This window comes from Peromyscus eremicus, unplaced genomic scaffold, assembly GCF_949786415.1.
Source record: "Peromyscus eremicus unplaced genomic scaffold, PerEre_H2_v1 PerEre#2#unplaced_438, whole genome shotgun sequence".
In the NCBI taxonomy this organism is placed as follows: domain Eukaryota; kingdom Metazoa; phylum Chordata; class Mammalia; order Rodentia; family Cricetidae; genus Peromyscus; species Peromyscus eremicus.
In genome coordinates this window covers 184,443-200,747 of record NW_026734674.1, presented here as the reverse complement: position 1 = coordinate 200,747, position 16,305 = coordinate 184,443, and positions in this window count along the sequence as shown.

Sequence of the window (16,305 nt, the reverse complement as noted above, 5' to 3'; positions counted from 1 at the left end):
CATGGGGAGCACAATAGTGACTCTTCTTACCAGAAAACAAATCTTGCTTGTAGGACCGGAAACTGCATGGGATTCAACTCCATTTAGGACTGGGAAAAAAACACTAGTTCGCCTTACAAGAAAAACAATCTGCTTTTGAGAAAAGAACACTCTTCTACTGTAATGTGTTTCCTATGGTGTCCGAACAGTGAGCTTGCTCAGAACAAATGAACTGTGCTTCCTACACACATGAGCCATATCTAGTTCAACTCTGCTTAGGAAACTGACAAGAACAGTAGCTCCTCTTCAGTACAATACACTGTACTTGCTGGGAACAGACGCCAGTGCTATTTGCACTGTATATGGCAACGGGAGCACAATAGTCACTCTTCTTACCAGAAAACAAAACTTGCTCGTAGGATAGAAACTGCATATGATTCAAATCCATTTAGGACTGGGAAATAAACACTAGCTCGCCTTACAAGAAACACACTCTGCTTTTGGAAAAGAGCACTCTTCTACACTACTGTGTTTCCTATAGGGCAAGAACAGTGAGCTTGCTCAGAACAAAAGAACTGTGCTTCCTACACACACGGGCCATATCTAGTTCAACTCTGCTAAGGAAACTGACAAGAACAGTTGCTCCTCTTCAGTCGAATACACTGTACTTGTTGGATATACGCGAGTGCTATTTGGACTGTGTACGGCAATGGGAGTGCAATAGTGACTCTTCTTACAGGAAAACAACTCTTGTTCATACGAACAGAAACTGCTTGTGATTCAACTCTATTTCTGACTGGGAAACAAACACTAGCTCGCCTACAAGAAACACACTCTGCTTTTGAGAAAAGAGCACTCTTCTACTCTACTGTGTTTCCTATGGGGTCCGAACAGTGACCTTGCTAAAAACAAAAGAACTGTGCTTTCTACACCCACGGCCATACCTAGTTCAATTCTGCTTAGAAAACTGAGAAGAACAGTAGATCCTCTTCAGTTCCATACACTGTACTTGCTGGGAACAGACGCCAGTGCTATTTGCCCTGTGTATGACAATGGGAGCGCAATAGTGACTCTTCTAACCAGAAAACAACTCTTGCTCATAGGACAAGAAACTGCATGTGATTCAACTCCATTTACGACTGGGCAATAAACACTAGCTCGCCTTACAAGAAACACACTCTGCTTTTGAGAAAAGAGCACTCTTCTACTCTACTGTGTTTCCTATAGGTCCTGAATAGTGAGCTTGCTCAGAACAAAAGAACTGTGCTTCCTACACACATGGGCCATATCTAGTTCAACTCTGCTTAGGAAACTGACAAGAACAGTAGCTCCTCTTCAGTCCAATACACTGTACATGCTGGGAACAGACGCCAGTGCTATTTGCCCTGTGTATGACAATGGGAGCGCAATAGTGATTCTTCTTACCAGAAAACAACTCTTGCTCGTAGGACCAGAAACTACATGTGATTCAACTCCATTTAGGACTGGAAAACAAACGCATGCTCGCCTTACGAGAAACACACTCTGCTTTTGTGAACAGATCACTATCTACTCTACTATGTTTCTTATAAGGGACAGAACAGTGAGCTTGCTCAGAACAAAAGAACTGAGCTTCCTACACACAGGGGCCATATCTAGTTCAACTCTGCTTAGGAAACTGACAAGAAAAGTATCTCCTCTTAAGACCAATACACTGTACTTGCTGGGAACAGACGCGAGTGCTATTTGCACTGTGTATGTCAATGGGAGCGCAATAGTGACTTTCCTTACCAGAAAACAACTCTTGCTTGTAGGATCAAAAATTGCATGTGATTCAACTCCATTTAGGACTGGGAAACAAACGCTAGCTCGCCTTACAAGAAACACACTTCACTTTTGAGAAAAGAGCACTCTTCTACTCTACTGTGTTTCCTATAGGGCCAGAATAGTGAGCTTGCTCAGAACAAAAGAACTGTGCTTCCTACACACACGGGCCATATCTAGTTCCATTCTGCTTAGGAAACTGACAAGAACAGTAGCTCCTCTTCAGTCCAATACACTGTACTTGCTGGGAACAGACGCCAGTGCTGTTTGCTCTGTGTATGGCAATCGGAGTGCAATAGTGACTTTCCTTAACAGAAAACAACTCTTGCTCATAGGATCAAAAACTGCATGTGATTCAACTCCTTTTAGGACTGGGAAACAAACGCTAGCTTGCCTTACAAGAAACACACTCTGCTTTTGAGAAAAGATCACTCTTCTACTCTACTGTGTTTTTTATAGGGCAAGAAAAGTGAGCTTGCTCAGAACAAAAGAACTGTGCTTCCTACACACACGGCCATATCTAGTTCAATTCTGCTTAGGAAACTGGCAACAACAGTAGATCCTCTTCAGTCCAATACACTATACATGCTGGGAACAGACGCCAGTGCTATTTGCCCTGTGTATGACAATGGGAGTGCAATAGTGACTCTTCTTACCAGAAAACAACTCTTGATCTTGGGACCAGAAACTGCATGTGATTGAACTCCATTTAGGACTTGGAAACAAATGCTAGCTCGCCTTTCAAGAAACACACTCTGCTTTTGAGAAAAGAGCACTCTTCTACTCTACTGTGTTTCCTATAGAGCCAAAACAGTGAGCTTGCTCAGAACAAAAGAACTGTGCTTCCTACACACACGGCCGTATCTGGTTCAATTCTGCTTAGGAAACTGACAAGAACAGTAGCTCCTCTTCAGTCCAATACACGGTACATGCTGGGAACAGAAGCCAGTGCTATTTGCCCTGTGTATGACAATGGGAGCGCAATAGTGATTCTTCTTACCAGAAAACAACTCTTGCTCGTAGGACCAGAAACTACATGTGATTCAACTCCATTTAGGACTGGGAAAGAAACGCTAGCTCGCCTTACAAGAAACACACTCTGCATTTGTGAAAAGATCACTCATCTCCTCTACTACGTTTCCTATAGGGACAGAACAGTGAGCTTGCTTAGAACAAAAGAACTGAGCTTCCTACACACAGGGGCCATATCTAGTTCAACTCTGCTTAGGAAACTGAGAAGAACAGTATCTCCTTTTAAGTCCAATACACTGTACTTGCTGGGAACAGCCGCGAGTGCTATTTGCACTGTGTATGTCAATGGGAGCGCAATAGTGACTTTCCTTACCAGAAAACAAATCTTGCTCATAGGATCAAAAACTGCATGTGATTCAACTCCATTTAGGACTGGGAAACAAACGCTGGCTCGCCTTTCAAGAAACACACTCTGCTTTTGAGAAAAGAGCACTCATCTACTCTACTGTGTTTACTATGGTTTCAAACAGTGACCTTGCTCAGAACAAAAAACTGTGCTTCCTACACACACGGGCCATATCTAGTTCAACTCTGCTTAGGAAACTGACAAGAACAGTAGATCCTCCTCAGTCCAATACACTGTACATGCTGGGAACAGACGCCAGTGATATTTGCCCTGTGTATGACAATGGGAGCACAATAGTGACTCTTTATACCAGAAAACAACTCTTGATCTTGGGACCAGAAACTGCATGTGATTGAACTCCATTTAGGACTGGGAAACAAATGCTAGCTCGCCTTACAAGAAACACACTCTGCTTTTGAGAAAAGAGCACTCTTCTACTCTACTGTGTTTCCTATAGGGCCTGAATAGTGAGCTTGCTCAGAACAAAAGAACTGTGCTTCCTGCACACACGGGCCATATCTAGTTCAACTCTGCTTAAGAAACTGACAAGAACAGTAGCTCCTCTTCAGTCCAATACACGGTACATGCTGGGAACAGAAGCCAGTGTTATTTTCCCTGTGTATGACAATGGGAGCACAATAGTGACTCTTCTTACCAGAAAACAACTCTTGCTCATAGAACCAGAAACTGCATGGGATTCAACTCCATTTCAGACTGGGAAACAAATGTTAGTTTGCCTTACAAGAAACACACTCTGCATTTGAGAAAAGAGCACTCTTCTACTCTACTGTATTTCCTTTGGGGTCCGAACAGTGAGCTTGCTCAGAACAAAAGAACTGTGCTTCCTACACACATGGGCCATATCTAGTTCAACTCTGCTTAGGAAACTGACAAGAACAGTAGCTCCTCTTCAGTCCAATACACTGTACTTGAAGGGAACAGATGCGAGTCCTATTTGCACTGTGTGTGGCAATGGGAGGGCAATAGTGACTTTCCTTACCAGAAAACAACTCTTGCTCATAGGACCAAATACTGCATGTGATTCAACTCCATTTAGGACTGGGAAACAAAGGCTAGCTTGCCTTACAAAAAACACACTCTGCTTTTGAGAAAAGAGCACTCTTCTACTCTACTGGGTTTCCTATAGGGCCAGAACAGTGAGCATGCTCAGAACAAAAGAACTCTGCTTCCTACACACACGGCCATATCTAGTTCAATTCTGCTTAGGAAACTGACCAGAACAGTAGATCCTCTTCAGTTCCATACACTGTACTTGCTGGGAACAGACGCCAGGGCTATTTGCCCTGTGTATGACAATGGGAGTGCAATAGTGACTCTTCTTACCAGAAAACAACTCTTGCTCATAGGACGAGAAACTGCATGTGATTCAACTCCATTTAGGACTGGGAAATAAACACTAGCTCGCCTTACAAGAAACACACTCTGCTTTTGAGAAAAGAGCACTCTTCTACTCTACTGTGATTCCTATAGGGCCTGAATAGTGAGCTTGCTCAGAACAAAAGAACTGTGCTTCCTACACACACGGGCCATATCTAGTTCAACTCTGCTTAGGAAACTGACAAGAACAGTAGCTACTCTTCAGTCCAATACATGGTACATGCTGGGAACAGAAGCCAGTGCTATTTGCCCTGTGTATGACAATGGGAGCAAAATAGTGATTCTTCTTACCAGAAAACAACTCTTGCTCGTAGGACCAGAAACTACATGTGATTCAACTCCATTTAGGACTGGGAAACAAACGCTAGCTCGCCTTACAAGAAACACACTCTGCATTTGTGAAAAGATCACTCTTCTCCTCTACTATGTTTCCTATAGGGACAGAACAGTGAGCTTGCTTAGAACAAAAGAACTGAGCTTCCTACACACAGGGGCCATATCAAGTTCAACTCTGCTTAGGAAACTGACAAGAACAGTATCTCCTTTTAAGTCCAAAACACTGTACTTGCTGGGAACAGACGCGAGTGCTATTTGTACTGTGTATGTCAATGGGAGCGCAATAGTGACTTTCCTTACCAGAAAACAACTCTTGCTCGTAGGATCAAAAACTGCATGGGATTCAACTCCATTTAGGACTGGGAAACAAACGCTAGCTCGCCTTACAAGAAACACACTCTGCTTTTGAGAAAAGAGCACTCTTGTACTCTACTGTGTTTACTATGGTTTCGAACAGTGACCTTGCTCAGAACAAAAAACTGTGCTTCCTACACACACGGGCCATATCTAGTTCAACTCTGCTTAGGAAACTGACAAGAACAGTAGATCCTCCTCAGTCCAATACACTGTACATGCTGGGAACACACGCCAGTGATATTTGCCCTGTGTATGACAATGGGAGCACAATAGTGACTCTTCTTACCAGAAAAAACTCTTGCTCATAGGACCAGAAACTGCATGAGATTAAACTCCATTTAGTACTGAGAAACAAACACTAGCTCGCCTTACAAGAAACACACTCTGCTTTTGAGAAAAGAGCACTCTTCTACTCTACTGTGTTTCCTATGGGGTCCGAACAGTGAGCTTGCTCAGAACAAAAGAACTGTGCTTCCTACACACATGGGCCATATCTAGTTCAACTCTGCTTAGGAAACTGCCAAGAACAGTAGATCCTCTTCAGTCCAATACACTGTACTTGATAGGATCAGACGCGAGTCCTATTTGCACTGTGTGTGGCAATGGGAGGGCAATAGTGACTTTCCTTACCAGAAAACAACTCTTGCTCATAGGACCAAAAACTGCATGTGATTCAACTCCATTTAGGACTGGGAAAGAAACGCTAGCTCGCCTTACAAGAAACACACTCTGCTTTTGAGAAAAGAGCACTCTTCTACTCTACTGTGTTTCCTTTAGGGCCAGAACAGTGAGCATGCTCAGAACAAAAGAACTGTGCTTCCTACACACACGGCCATATCTAGTTCAATTCTGCTAAGGAAACTGACAAGAACAGTAGATCCTCTTCAGTTCCATACACTGTACTTGCTGGGAACAGACGCCAGTGCTATTTGCCCTGTGTATGACAATGGGAGCGCAATAGTGACTCTTCTAACCAGAAAACAACTCTTGCTCATAGGACCAGAAACTGCATGTGATTCAACTCCATTTAGGACTGGGCAATAAACACTACCTCGCCTTACAAGAAACACACTCTGCTTTTGAGAAAAGAGCACTCTTCTACTCTACTGTGTTTCCTATAGGGCCTGAATAGTGAGCTTGCTCAGAACAAAAGAACTGTGCTTCCTACACACATGGGCCATATCTAGTTCAACTCTGCTTAGGAAACTGACAAGAACAGTAGCTCCTCTTCAGTCCAATACACTGTACATGCTGGGAACAGACGCCAGTGCTATTTGCCCTGTGTATGACAATGGGAGCGCAATAGTGATTCTTCTTACCAGAAAACAACTCTTGCTCGTAGGACCAGAAACTACGTGTGATTCAAATCCATTTAGGACTGGAAAACAAACACAAGCTCGCCTTACAAGAAACACACTCTGCTTTTGTGAACAGATCACTATCTACTCTACTATGTTTCCTATAAGGGACAGAACAGTGAGCTTGCTCAGAACAAATGAACTGAGCTTCCTACACACAGGGGCCATATCTAGTTCAACTCTGCTTAGGAAACTGACAAGAAAAGTATCTCCTCTTAAGTCCAATACACTGTACTTGCTGGGAACAGACGCGAGTGCTATTTGCACTGTGTATGTCAATGGGAGCGCAATAGTGACTTTCCTTACCAGAAAACAACTCTTGCTCGTAGGATCAAAAACTGCATGTGATTCAACTCCATTTAGAAATGGGAAACAAACGCTAGCTCGCATAACAAGAAACACACTTTACTTTTGAGAAAAGAGCACTCTTCTACTCTACTGTGTTTCCTATAGGGCCAAAATAGTGAGCTTGCTCAGAAAAAAAGAACTGTGCTTCCTACATACACGGGCCATATCTAGTTCCATTCTGCTTTGGAAACTGACAAGAACAGTAGCTCCTCTTCAGTCCAATACACTGTACTTGCTGGGAACAGACGCGAGTGCTATTTGCACTGTGTATGTCAATTGGAGCGCAATAGTGGCTTTCCTTAACAGAAAACAACTCTTGCTCATAGGATCAAAAACTGCATGTGATTCAACTCCTTTTAGGACTGGGAAACAAACGCTAGCTTGCCTTACAAGAAACACACTCTGCTTTTGAGAACAGAGCACTCTTCTACTCTACTGTGTTTCCTATGGGGTCTGAACAGTGAGCTTGCTCAGAACAAAAGAACTGTGCTTCCTACACACATGGGCCATATCTAGTTCAACTCTGCTTAGGAAACTGACAAGAACAGTAGCTACTCTTCAGTCCAATACACTGTACTTGATGGGAACAGACGCGAGTCCTATTTGCACTGTGTGTGGCAATGGGAGGGCAATAGTGACTTTCCTTACCAGAAAACAACTCTTGCTCTTAGGACCAAAAACTGCATGTGATTCAACTCCATTTAGGACTGGGAAAGAAACACTAGCTCGCCTTACAAGAAACACACTCTGCTTTTGAGAAAAGAGCACTCATCTACTCTACTGTGTTTCCTTTAGGGCCAGAACAGTGAGCATGCTCAGAACAAAATAACTGTGCTTCCTACACACACGGCCATATCTAGTTCAATTCTGCTTAGGAAACTGACAAGAACAGTAGATCCTCTTCAGTTCCATACACTGTACTTGCTGGGAACAGATGCCAGTGCTATTTGCCCTGTGTATGACAATGGGAGCACAATAGTGACTCTTCTTACCAGAAAACAACTCTTGCTCATAGGACAAGAAACTGCATGTGATTCAACTCCATTTATGACTGGGCAATAAACACTAGCTCGCCTTACAAGAAACACACTCTGCTTTTGAAAAAAGAGCACTCTTCTTCTCTACTGTGTTTCCTATAGTTCCTGAATAGTGAGCTTGCTCAGAACAAAAGAACTGTGCTTCCTACACACATGGGCCATATCTAGTTCAACTCTGCTTAGGAAACTGACAAGAACAGTAGCTCCTCTTCAGTCCAATACACTGTACATGCTGGGAACAGACGCCAGTGCTATTTGCCCTGTGTATGACAATGGGAGCGCAATAGTGATTCTTCTTACCAGAAAACAACTCTTGCTCGTAGGACCAGAAACTGCATGTGATTCAACTCCATTTAGGACTGGAAAACAAACGCAAGCTCGCCTTACAAGAAATACACTCTGCTTTTGTGAACAGATCACTATCTACTCTACTATGTTTCCTATAAGGGACAGAACAGTGAGCTTGCTCAGAACAAAAGAACTGAGCTTCCTACACACAGGGGCCATATCTAGTTCAACTCTGCTTAGGAAACTGACAAGAAAAGTATCTCCTCTTAAGTCCAATACACTGTACTTGCTGGGAACAGACGCGAGTGCTATTTGCACTGTGTATGTCAATGGTAGCGCAATAGTGACTTTCCTTACCAGAAAACAACTCTTGCTTGTAGGATCAAAAATTGCATGTGATTCAACTCCATTTAGGACTGGGAAACAAACGCTAGCTCGCCTTACAAGAAACACACTTCACTTTTGAGAAAAGAGCACTCTTCTACTCTACTGTGTTTCCTATAGGGCCAGAATAGTGAGCTTGCTCAGAACAAAAGAACTGTGCTTCCTACACACACGGGCCATATCTAGTTCCATTCTGCTTAGGAAACTGACAAGAACAGTAGCTCCTCTTCAGTCCAATACACTGTACTTGCTGGGAACAGACGCGAGTGCTGTTTGCTCTGTGTATGGCAATCGGAGTGCAATAGTGACTTTCATTAACAGAAAACAACTCTTGCTTATAGGATCAAAAACTGCATGTAATTCAACTCCTTTTAGGACTGGGAAACAAACGCTAGCTTGCCTTACAAGAAACACACTCTGCTTTTGAGAAAAGAGCACTCTTCTACTCTACTGTGTTTTTTATAGGGCAAGAAAAGTGAGCTTGCTCAGAACAAAAGAACTGTGCTTCCTACACACACGGCCATATCTAGTTCAATTCTGCTTAGGAAACTGGCAACAACAGTAGATCCTCTTCAGTCCAATACACTATACATGCTGGGAACAGACGCCAGTGCTATTTGCCCTGTGTATGACAATGGGAGTGCAATAGTGACTCTTCTTACCAGAAAACAACTCTTGATCTTGGGACCAGAAACTGCATGTGATTGAACTCCATTTAGGACTGGGAAACAAATGCTAGCTCGCCTTTCAAGAAACACACTCTGCTTTTGAGAAAAGAGCACTCTTCTACTCTACTGTGTTTCCTATAGAGCCAAAACAGTGAGCTTGCTCAGAACAAAAGAACTGTGCTTCCTACACACACGGCCGTATCTGGTTCAATTCTGCTTAGGAAACTGACAAGAACAGTAGCTCCTCTTCAGTCCAATACACGGTACATGCTGGGAACAGAAGCCAGTGCTATTTGCCCTGTGTATGACAATGGGAGCGCAATAGTGATTCTTCTTACCAGAAAACAACTCTTGCTCGTAGGACCAGAAACTACATGTGATTCAACTCCATTTAGGACTGGGAAAGAAACGCTAGCTCGCCTTACAAGAAACACACTCTGCATTTGTGAAAAGATCACTCTTCTCCTCTACTACGTTTCCTATAGGGACAGAACAGTGAGCTTGCTTAGAACAAAAGACCTGAGCTTCCTACACACAGGGGCCATATCTAGTTCAACTCTGCTTAGGAAACTGACAAGAACAGTATCTCCTTTTAAGTCCAAAACACTGTACTTGCTGGGAAGAGACGCGAGTGCTATTTGCACTGTGTATGTCAATTGGAGCGCAATAGTGACTTTCCTTACCAGAAAACAACGCTTGCTAGTAGGATCAAAAACTGCATGGAATTCAACTCCATTTAGGACTGGGAAACAAACGCTAGCTCGCCTTAAAAGAAACACACTCTGCTTTTGAGAAAAGAGCACTCTTCTACTCTACTGTGTTTACTATGGTTTCGAACAGTGACCTTGCTCAGAACAAAAAACTGTGCTTCCTACACACACGGCCATATCTAGTTCAACTCTGCTTAGGAAACTGACAAGAACAGTAGATCCTCCTCAGTCTAATACACTGTACATGCTGGGAACAGATGCCAGTGATATTTGCCCTGTGTATGACAATGGGAACACAATAGTGACTCTTCTTACCAGAAAAAACTCTTGCTCATAGGACCAGAAACTGCATGTGATTAAACTCCATTTAGTACTGAGAAACAAACACTAGCTCACCTTACAAGAAACACACTCTGCTTTTGAGAAAAGAGCACTCTTCTACTCTACTGTGTTTCCTATGGGGTCCGAACAGTGAGCTTGCTCAGAACAAAAGAACTGTGCTTCCTACACACATGGGCCATATCTAGTTCAACTCTGCTTAGGAAACTGACAAGAACAGTAGCTCCTCTTCAGTCCAATACACTGTACTTGATGGGAACAGACGCGAGTCCTATTTGCACTGTGTGTGGCAATGGGAGGGCAATAGTGACTTTCCTTACCAGAAAACAACTCTTGCTCGTAGGACCAAAAACTGCATGTGATTCAACTCCATCTAGGACTGGGAAAGAAACGCTAGCTCGCCTTACAAGAAACACACTCTACTTTTGAGAAAAGAGCACTCATCTACTCTACTGTGTATCCTTTAGGGCCAGAACAGTGAGCATGCTCAGAATAAAAGAACTGTGCTTCCTACACACACGGCCATATCTAGTTCAATTCTGCTTAGGAAACTGACAAGAACAGTAGATCCTCTTCAGTTCCATACACTGTACTTGCTGGGAACAGACGCCAGTGCTATTTGCCCTGTGTAGGACAATGGGAGCGCAATAGTGACTCTTCTAACCAGAAAACAACTCTTGCTCATAGGACAAGAAACTGCATGTGATTCAACTCCATTTACGACTGGGCAATAAACACTAGCTCGCCTTACAAGAAACACACTCTGCTTTTGAGAAAAGAGCACTCTTCTACTCTACTGTGTTTCCTATAGGGCCTGAATAGTGAGCTTGCTCAGAACAAAAGAACTGTGCTTCCTACACACATGGGCCATATCTAGTTCAACTCTGCTTAGGAAACTGACAAGAACAGTAGTTCCTCTTCAGTCCAATACACTGTACATGCTGGGAACAGACGCCAGTGCTATTTGCCCTGTGTATGACAATGGGAGCGCAATAGTGATTCTTCTTACCAGAAAACAACTCTTGCTCATAGGACCAGAAACTGCATGTGATTAAACTCCATTTAGTACTGAGAAACAAACACTAGCTCACCTTACAAGAAACACACTCTGCTTTTGAGAACAGAGCACTCTTCTACTCTACTGTGTTTCCTATGGGGTCCGAACAGTGAGCTTGCTCAGAACAAAAGAACTGTGCTTCCTACGCACATGGGCCATATCTAGTTCAACTCTGCTTAGGAAACTGACAAGAACAGTAGCTCCTCTTCAATCCAATACACTGTACTTGATGGGAACAGACGCGAGTCCTATTTGCACTGTGTGTGGCAATGGGAGGGCAATAGTGACTTTCCTTACCAGAAAACAACTCTTGCTCTTAGGACCAAAAACTGCATGTGATTCAACTCCATTTAGGACTGGGAAAGAAACGCTAGCTCGCCTTACAAGAAACACACTCTGCTTTTGAGAAAAGAGCACTCATCTACTCTACTGTGTTTCCTTTAGGGCCAGAACAGTGAGCATGCTCAGAACAAAAGAACTGTGCTTCCTACACACACGGCCATATCTAGTTCAATTCTGCTTAGGAAACTGACAAGAACAGTAGATCCTCTTCAGTTCCATACACTGTACTTGCTGGGAACAGACGCCAGTGCTATTTGCCCTGTGTAGGACAATGGGAGCGCAATAGTGACTCTTCTAACCAGAAAACAACTCTTGCTCATAGGACAAGAAACTGCATGTGATTCAACTCCATTTACGACTGGGCAATAAACACTAGCTCGCCTTACAAGAAACACACTCTGCTTTTGAGAAAAGAGCACTCTTCTACTCTACTGTGTTTCCTATAGGTCCTGAATAGTGAGCTTGCTCAGAGCAAAAGAACTGTGCTTCCTACACACATGGGCCATATCTAGTTCAACTCTGATTAGGAAACTGACAAGAACAGTAGCTCCTCTTCAGTCCAATACACTGTACATGCTGGGAACAGACTCCAGTGCTATTTGCCCTGTGTATGACAATGGGAGCGCAATAGTGATTCTTCTTACCAGAAAACAACTCTTGCTCGTAGGACCAGAAACTACATGTGATTCAACTCCATTTAGGACTGGAAAACAAACGCAAGCTCGCCTTACGAGAAACACACTCTGCTTTTGTGAACAGATCACTATCTACTCTACTATGTTTCTTATAAGGGACAGAACAGTGAGCTTGCTCAGAACAAAAGAACTGAGCTTCCTACACACAGGGGCCATATCTAGTTCAACTCTGCTTAGGAAACTGACAAGAAGAGTATCTCCTCTTAAGACCAATACACTGTACTTGCTGGGAACAGACGCGAGTGCTATTTGCACTGTGTATGTCAATGGGAGCGCAATAGTGACTTTCCTTACCAGAAAACAACTATTGCTTGTAGGATCAAAAATTGCATGTGATTCAACTCCATTTATGACTGGGAAACAAACGCTAGCTCGCCTTACAAGAAACACACTTCACTTTTGAGAAAAGAGCACTCTTCTACTCTACTGTGTTTCCTATAGGGCCAGAATAGTGAGCTTGCTCAGAACAAAAGAACTGTGCTTCCTACACACACGGGCCATATCTAGTTCCATTCTGCTTAGGAAACTGACAAGAACAGTAGCTCCTCTTCAGTCCAATACACTGTACTTGCTGGGAACAGACGCCAGTGCTGTTTGCTCTGTGTATGGCAATCGGAGTGCAATAGTGACTTTCCTTTACAGAAAACAACTCTTGCTCATAGGATCAAAAACTGCATGTGATTCAACTCCTTTTAGGACTGGGAAACAAACGCTAGCTTGCCTTACAAGAAACACACTCTGCTTTTGAGAAAAGATCACTCTTCTACTCTACTGTGTTTTTTATAGGGCAAGAAAAGTGAGCTTGCTCAGAACAAAAGAACTGTGCTTCCTACACACACGGCCATATCTAGTTCAATTCTGCTTAGGAAACTGGCAACAACAGTAGATCCTCTTCAGTCCAATACACTATACATGCTGGGAAGAGACGCCAGTGCTATTTGCCCTGTGTATGACAATGGGAGTGCAATAGTGACTCTTCTTACCAGAAAACAACTCTTGATCTTGGGACCAGAAACTGCATGTGATTGAACTCCATTTAGGACTTGGAAACAAATGCTAGCTCGCCTTTCAAGAAACACACTCTGCTTTTGAGAAAAGAGCACTCTTCTACTCTACTGTGTTTCCTATAGAGCCAAAACAGTGAGCTTGCTCAGAACAAAAGAACTGTGCTTCCTACACACACGGCCGTATCTGGTTCAATTCTGCTTAGGAAACTGACAAGAACAGTAGCTCCTCTTCAGTCCAATACACGGTACATGCTGGGAACAGAAGCCAGTGCTATTTGCCCTGTGTATGACAATGGGAGCGCAATAGTGATTCTTCTTACCAGAAAACAACTCTTGCTCGTAGGACCAGAAACTACATGTGATTCAACTCCATTTAGGACTGGGAAAGAAACGCTAGCTCGCCTTACAAGAAACACACTCTGCATTTGTGAAAAGATCACTCTTCTCCTCTACTACGTTTCCTATAGGGACAGAACAGTGAGCTTGCTTAGAACAAAAGAACTGAGCTTCCTACACACAGGGGCCATATCTAGTTCAACTCTGCTTAGGAAACTGAGAAGAACAGTATCTCCTTTTAAGTCCAATACACTGTACTTGCTGGGAACAGCCGCGAGTGCTATTTGCACTGTGTATGTCAATGGGAGCACAATAGTGACTTTCCTTACCAGAAAACAAATCTTGCTCATAGGATCAAAAACTGCATGTGATTCAACTCCATTTAGGACTGGGAAACAAACGCTGGCTCGCCTTACAAGAAACACACTCTGCTTTTGAGAAAAGAGCACTCATCTACTCTACTGTGTTTACTATGGTTTCAAACAGTGACCTTGCTCAGAACAAAAAACTGTGCTTCCTACACACACGGGCCATATCTAGTTCAACTCTGCTTAGGAAACTGACAAGAACAGTAGATCCTCCTCAGTCCAATACACTGTACATGCTGGGAACAGACGCCAGTGATATTTGCCCTGTGTATGACAATGGGAGCACAATAGTCACTCTTTATACCAGAAAACAACTCTTGATCTTGGGACCAGAAACTGCATGTGATTGAAATCCATTTAGGACTGGGAAACAAATGCTAGCTCGCCTTACAAGAAACACACTCTGCTTTTGAGAAAAGAGCACTCTTCTACTCTACTGTGTTTCCTATAGGGCCTGAATAGTGAGCTTACTCAGAACAAAAGAACTGTGCTTCCTACACACACGGGCCATATCTAGTTCAACTCTGCTTAGGAAACTGACAAGAACAGTAGCTCCTCTTCAGTCCAATACACGGTACATGCTGGGAACAGAAGCCAGTGTTATTTTCCCTGTGTATGACAATGGGAGCGCAATAGTGACTCTTCTTACCAGAAAACAACTCTTGCTCATAGAACCAAAAACTGCATGGGATTCAACTCCATTTCAGACTGGGAAACAAATGTTAGTTTGCCTTACAAGAAACACACTCTGCATTTGAGAAAAGAGCACTCTTCTACTCTACTGTATTTCCTTTGGGGTCCGAACAGTGAGCTTGCTCAGAACAAAAGAACTGTGCTTCCTACACACATGGGCCATATCTAGTTCAACTCTGCTTAGGAAACTGACAAGAACAGTAGCTCCTCTTCAGTCCAATACACTGTACTTGAAGGGAACAGATGCGAGTCCTATTTGCACTGTGTGTGGCAATGGGAGGGCAATAGTGACTTTCCTTACCAGAAAACAACTCTTGTTCGTAGGACCAAATACTGCATGTGATTCAACTCCATTTAGGACTGGGAAACAAAGGCTAGCTTGCCTTACAAAAAACACACTCTGCTTTTGAGAAAAGAGCACTCTTCTACTCTACTGGGTTTCCTATAGGGCCAGAACAGTGAGCATGCTCAGAACAAAAGAACTCTGCTTCCTACACACACGGCCATATCTAGTTCAATTCTGCTTAGGAAACTGACCAGAACAGTAGATCCTCTTCAGTTCCATACACTGTACTTGCTGGGAACAGACGCCAGGGCTATTTGCCCTGTGTATGACAATGGGAGTGCAATAGTGACTCTTCTTACCAGAAAACAACTCTTGTTCATAGGACGAGAAACTGCATGTGATTCAACTCCATTTAGGACTGGGAAATAAACACTAGCTCGCCTTACAAGAAACACACTCTGCTTTTGAGAAAAGAGCACTCTTCTACTCTACTGTGATTCCTATAGGGCCTGAATAGTGAGCTTGCTCAGAACAAAAGAACTGTGCTTCCTACACACATGGGCCATATCTAGTTCAACTCTGCTTAGGAAACTGACAAGAACAGTAGCTCCTCTTCAGTCCAATACACTGTACATGCTGGGAACAGACGCCAGTGCTATTTGCCCTGTGTATGACAATGGGAGCGCAATAGTGATTCTTCTTACCAGAAAACAACTCTTGCTCGTAGGACCAGAAACTGCATGTGATTCAACTCCATTTAGGACTGGAAAACAAACGCAAGCTCGCCTTACAAGAAACACACTCTGCTTTTGTGAACAGATCACTATCTACTCTACTATGTTTCCTATAAGGGACAGAACAGTGAGCTTGCTCAGAACAAAAGAACTGAGCTTCCTACACACAGGGGCCATATCTAGTTCAACTCTGCTTAGGAAACTGACAAGAAAAGTATCTCCTCTTAAGTCCAATACACTGTACTTGCTGGGAACAGACGCGAGTGCTATTTGCACTGTGTATGTCAATGGTAGCGCAATAGTGACTTTCCTTACCAGAAAACAACTCTTGCTTGTAGGATCAAAAATTGCATGTGATTCAACTCCATTTAGGACTGGGAAACAAACGCTAGCTCGCCTTACAA